Source organism: Etheostoma spectabile, chromosome 19 (assembly GCF_008692095.1).
Source record: "Etheostoma spectabile isolate EspeVRDwgs_2016 chromosome 19, UIUC_Espe_1.0, whole genome shotgun sequence".
In the NCBI taxonomy this organism is placed as follows: Eukaryota; Metazoa; Chordata; class Actinopteri; order Perciformes; family Percidae; genus Etheostoma; species Etheostoma spectabile.
Genome location: NC_045751.1, coordinates 5,693,529 through 5,699,528, shown reverse-complemented (window position 1 = coordinate 5,699,528; position 6,000 = coordinate 5,693,529). Strand labels below are relative to the sequence as shown.

Sequence of the window (6,000 nt, the reverse complement as noted above, 5' to 3'; positions counted from 1 at the left end):
ATGTCACATTATTGCAAACGCCTCCAAGCAAACAAATGACTTGATTGCAGTATTGCAGAATGTAGCAGCTTTTTGCACACGTGTTGTTAATGAAATATTATATCCTACATGTGTGATGATGGCATATAGTTGCATGGACATGTGTATCCATGAATTCCTGTCCGCATTTACATACGTGTGGCTGTCTTAACACATAACTTTCTCTTGGTCTTTTACAACTGTTTAATTTCTGAGCTGTTTGAATGCCGAGATACAGATTAGAAGAGCCTGAGGAGGGTTTTTGCAGCGGCTTAGTACCCCAGTCCACATCAAAGGGCCTTCTGACTGGTCACTTGTGCGTAGAACTGCGCAAATCAAGCAAAGCCCTTTATAATGGTGTTCCATAGGCATACGATATTCACAAACACTGCAGAGAAATTCTCCACAGACCTGCAGCTCCCCCTGGGGCTCCATAGTGGCAAACTGACCTCTAGTACCAACACAAATATATATCAGTGTGTGTAGGGAGGGAACGTGTGTGTTTTTTTCTGTGTTAGGGGAGAACAAAAGGGGCCGTGTGTGCCATGATACATGTGTTTGCAACCGTGTATCAATGTAGTCCATCAGTGACAAACCACAAGGAGTTTTGTGAAACAGCCAGTGAAGTGTGTGTGTGTGTGTGTGTGCGTGTGTGTGTGTGTGTGTGTGTGTGTGTGTGTGTGTGTGTGTGTGTGTGTGCGTGTGTGTGCGTGTGTGTGCGTGTGTATGTGTGTGTGCGTGTGTCTGTGTGTGTGCATCTAGGTGTGGGCTCAGCTGTCAGTTCTCCCTGTTGGGCCATTACCTCTGATGCTTGGCAAGGGTCTATCAAGTGTAGGACATCAACATCACCCCTGTACATGAACACACACACACACACACATACACACACACAGACAGGTCTTACCTTCTCACCTTGGCCCTGATGGGATATCACAGGGGGAATGTACATCCAACACCAAAGACAATTTGTCACGATAGCCAAGATTGAAGGCCCAAAGCGATCTCTCCCTTCCTCTCTCTCTGCCTCATCTGTGTCCCTCAGGTAGCTGGAGGTGTCCAAAGGTAAAAAGCATGCAGGGCTGACATGATGTTTCGGCTGATGGACGACAGACTGGCTCCCCACATGAGTGGAGAAGCAGCCTGTTTCCCTGCCTGGGGTTTAAACGAGGAAGTGAATGAACACTAGCACATGAATGTTGAACACTAAATCTTCTCTACAATGAGATCTGGATGCTGCCTGAGAGCACATGAACATCATTTGGATATGACTGGAGGTGGCACTCATTATACTTCAGCTTAAGTGACTGCAAGTCGTAGCATGAAAACAAGCAAAGATGGAGCATAATTTAAAAACATTTCGGGAGACTTTTACTAATCCTGTGATGTGGGAAATCCTGGCGGGCACCAACACACAGAATATGGATACATGGCTCCTCAGAGGGAGAGTGTCTGAGGCAGATGTTTGGCTGTGTTACAACCCTGGTAATAAGACAGACATGTGGCGGAGCTGCATCCAGAGGAGCATGTGCTGCCTTCACACAGTCATTACCGTCTACATTGATGAGATCAGGGACTCAGACATGGTGAATATCAGATGGTTATTATCCCTTAAAGTAATCATAAAATAATAAATGTACAAGGTGGTGAAGTGAGCAACCCCAACAACAACAAAGAAATCATGGAATAATAGCCTATTCCAAAAGGGACCCGTAGTGCTGATTAGTGAGCGCATGTTCTAATCTTATTGTAGGCCTATAATATATCTTTTTTTTAATCTCCTCTGATATCACTATAAAACTCATTTAATACCCCATTTGGCACTCAAAATACTGGCTGGGATATTTATCCCTCAGTGATATGTTTAGCCTCCTATAGGGATTAACCAGGGAGAAAAAGATGTTCATGTTCTCTGTGTTGAAAGGGTAAACTGTGTATGATGGATGGAGAGATGGAGGGAAGTGACTGAGGTAAGGATCGATCGATGGAGGGATGCTTAGGGTAGTTGGGTAAATAAATGAATGACCGGTGAAGGGATAGTAGAAAAAGAAAGATGCAGGATGGAGGGATGGATGAGGAGAGGAGTTGAAAAAAAAGGGGCTAGTATCCCTTTAACGTCTTCTGACGTCATGCTGATGCAGATCTGCCCGGCTATATGCGAGCGGAGGAGAAGAGGAAAGGGATGCCGAAAAAATGAAACTCCTCAGCACTATTTTTTTCGCACATTTTTCTGCTGGAGAAGACGGAGACCAGCCCTACGACACCCTCTACGGATTAATACCTATCTTCACTACTGAGTAAACTTGAGCGCGTGCTGTCATCGCGACAGAAACGGAGGTGAACGCGAGAGATTTTTAGGAGAAAAGCGACCATATTGAGGTCAGAGGAAAGCGTTGCCAAGGCGACCAGCTTGCTAGGGAGGAAACTGCGGCGCGCGTCCCACGCCGGGAACGAGCGTGCGTGCTTGCGAGGGTGCGCACGTAAGCGCGGGCGACAGCTCGCTGAGGCAGTCACGGCATCCACACAGCGGCAACGGCAGCAGAGGCAGCATCTTTTCACACAAGACTAGCAGAAGACCATGCAGTCCATGTCCGCCGTTACCAAGACGAGCTAAAGCAAGCCGAGGCTCGCACCGCCACTTGAACCGGTGAACGGCGGTGTCAGAGGTCTCCTTCAGGGGATTTATTGAGGATTTATCGACGACGTCCCAGAAAAAAAAGGCTCAAAAACACAGCTACCATTCGTCAACACAGGTGACACTTTCCCGGCTGTCAAATCTGCCGAGACACCGCAGACACGACTTATTTAAGGTTTATTTTTGTCGTTTTAAGGCCTCGATAAAAACAGACATTCCTTCTGAGGCTAACCGGACTGTCAGCCGAGACATGAATACAGCCTATTGCCGTGCAGGAGAAGACGGGGAAGGAGCCGAGCCTGCCTGCTCGGATGGGGAGTCATACTAGGCTGCTGGATGTGGTGTGTGATGCAGTACAGCAGCTTTATGTTTGTCTCCAGTCTGGTCCCACCTGCCGGCCCGGTTGGCTTGAACGAGATAGTTCTGTAGGACGGCATTTTTGAAGGTGGTGCATTTATTATTATTGTTATTATTATTATTATTATTATTATTATTATTACTATTATTTTTCAAGAAACAAGCACTTTTTTTGCTCGCTTGACGTTCACCGCTGCTGTAGGAAGGTTTAGTGAAGAGGAGAAGGAGAAATCTCTGGGGGAAAACATCAGTGGGAATCTGGCACCACACCAGAGCCCGTGGATCACAAATTAACAGGTAGGCTGAGGTTTCCAATGCTAATTTAACCTGAGGGGGGTGATTCTTACTGAAACATTTGAGTTACACATTTAGAGACATTGTTTCAATTGATTGTTTCTTCAAATGTGCATTCAATTAGCATTTTGAATTGTGTGTGTGTGTGTGTGCTCGAAGCCTGTCTTTCACCTACGGTGAAAACACATGTTAGGAAATGAAGATCCCAATCAGCACATTGGGGCTGAAATGAGTTGATTCATTTCTTCATCCACATTTCAACAATTTGATATCTTTAACCACTGTTTCTTTCATGTCATTTCTAAAACAGATTTGAGAACATGTAAAAAAAAAAGAAAAGAAAAAAAAAGAATTTGGAGGTGTCTGCAATGAATGAGACATCTTGCACTTGAACAGTTTTTGGCCAATTCAGTTGGATTTTGCAGCTTGTTTCTATATATGTATGGATGTGTATTTTCATGTGTGACATGTGTCAAACCTGTTGTAACTGAGTCGTGCTTCATGCAGATGAGCTGCTCCTTTGTAACAGTCAAGATGTATCATCCTCTGTACCGTTAATGAGGACTTGTACTCGGGGCTCCTCTGGCGTGGAATGGGAGAAACAGAGGCTTCTATTCAGTCAGGCTGAGCTCATTTCTCTGTCCTCCTAACATTCACATCTTGTAGCTTATTAATCAAACTGCTTTGCTGTGATAGCAATGCTGGATCAGCCGTTTCCACATACGGTGATCATTGTGCATTTCTTTAATTGTGTATTGTCTGGGTTCATAGTGAAATTAAATAGAGTGGATGGGAAATTTTTTACAAGCAAACCGGCCTGTGTTGCAGACTGATGATGGAAGTGATGCACACTCTCTCACAAAGGTCCCCCTTCAACAGTTAAGTCATCCTTCAACTTAATATGAGCTTTATCTTCATGGGGTCTTTATACTCAACAGACCCAGGAAACGCCATGGCCATGAGAACATATTCTCCCTCTATACACACACACACACACACACACACACTCACACAATTAGATGCACACACACAGCACAAAGAATAGGGCACATTTATATGCTGTGGCTGGTGTTGTGGAGCATTTGGATCGGCAGGGCCTTGTAGATGATAGAATTCAGCAGGGACAAGAAGACCTCTGTTCTTATCTGCAGCGGTGAGAAGAAGAGGAAGGCAACTCGGCTTCTCTCTTTGGTTTAAGGCGGCTAGCCTGCCCTATATAGCAGATAGGGACATCTCTGTGGGGAGAAAGCATTTTAATAGAGGCGGAGGGAAAAAATGTGTGACGGTCCTTATGCTAATTAGATTTTGGTTGTTATTTATCTCGATGGCGGCTGTCTGGAAACTTTGAAGACATGTGGAGATATTTAAGGGGGATAAAGGTGACACGCTACTGCATTGTGTAGAGTGATGGCAGACATTTGTGTGTGAGAGAGAAATATATACACACAGAATAGGAGAAACGGTGGGAGACATAGGGCATATCTGCACTAGTGCAATACGGTGTATTCTAATTTGTTTTGTGTCAGTGGCAAATTTACAACACAAAAACCAGGTGGACTTGTCAAGAAGGCCTGTATACACCTACTATGTGTGTGGGAATCCTGCATTCAAGAATTAGTTAATTTTCTTTGCGTGTCCCAAGGAAAAGCATGCAAAACCCCTGAAAACATTTCTCAATGTTATCCATCCTGGGCAAGGTGCAGCAAGGTGCAGCAAGGTGCAGCAAGGTGCAGCAAGGTGCAGCAAGGTGCAGCAAGGTGCAGCAAGGTGCAGCAAATTTGGAGGCAGATGGGGCTGAAGCGTTCAAAGCTGTTGTCGGTTAGATTGATGGCTCCTAGCGCAGGTCGCTAAGCAGTCAACAGATGCAGGCTAGGGTTGTGACAGGGTGGGTTGAAAGAGCCATCACAACCACACACAATTACACTTTCACAGTCTTTAAAAGCCCGACCTGGCCGTTTACTGCTAATTTTATCCCTCACTATTTTTTTTTTTTACTGTAGATAAATCAGTGACAGCAGGTCCCCCAGTGGGTAAGGATGTTTTTCTGACTGGAGATGACAGCAGTTGCTGCTAATTTTAGGTGAGAGATGCCATCTGTGTTAAAAAAAACAAAAACAAAACAAATCTTCAGCATTATGGCAGCTGACATGTTGACTGGAGAGCTGGAGACTTGTCTGATGACTGCTGGTGAAATTAAATGTTTGTTTTCGCAAACTCAAAATAATTTAGTAAAGCCACGGCTGGCTGAACACACAAGTCCTCAGGGAGGCGCTGTTGTTCATATCTCCCGTCTGTTATGAGAAGCTGAGGAAGGAAAACTATGTGTCAATCATTGATCTAAAGGTGCAGAAATGTACTTTCAGGACTCCTGGCATTATTTTATCAGTGAGATTATGTCTGCTACTTTTCATCTTAAGCCTGGGTGTCGTTGTGACAAACTGAATAATTTGGTTAGCAAAAGGTGACTGAGAGCACTGTGTGACCGACACACACTAATTGTGTCGAATATTTTGGCTGGTTCTATGACACTTGCCTGTTGCTGTTGCCTCATCTATGTTACTACTAAACTCCACCACTCTCCCCAGTTTTTCTCTGCTTCCCTAGTACAAAATGAATCTGATTAAATGGAATAACTCTACAATATATTTTATTTTTTTATATAGCAAGGCTTGGTAATTGACAACAAGCTGTTCACAATG

General features: G+C 44.5%; 1 protein-coding gene across 3 annotated transcripts in view; it reads left to right on the top strand.

The window, feature by feature from the left end:
• The first annotated feature begins 2,152 nt into the window (after positions 1-2,152).
• nlgn2a (neuroligin 2a) overlaps positions 2,153-6,000 on the top strand; it is a 190,610-nt gene continuing 186,762 nt past the window's right edge. Inside the window, exon 1 of one of the 3 annotated variants that reach the window (XM_032499210.1) lies at positions 2,153-3,095. The gene's annotated coding sequence lies outside the window, so the exon portion shown is untranslated. Of the gene's footprint in view, positions 3,305-6,000 lie in introns of all 3 variants that reach the window. The other 2 variants (XM_032499212.1, XM_032499209.1) reach the window with 2 other exon arrangements.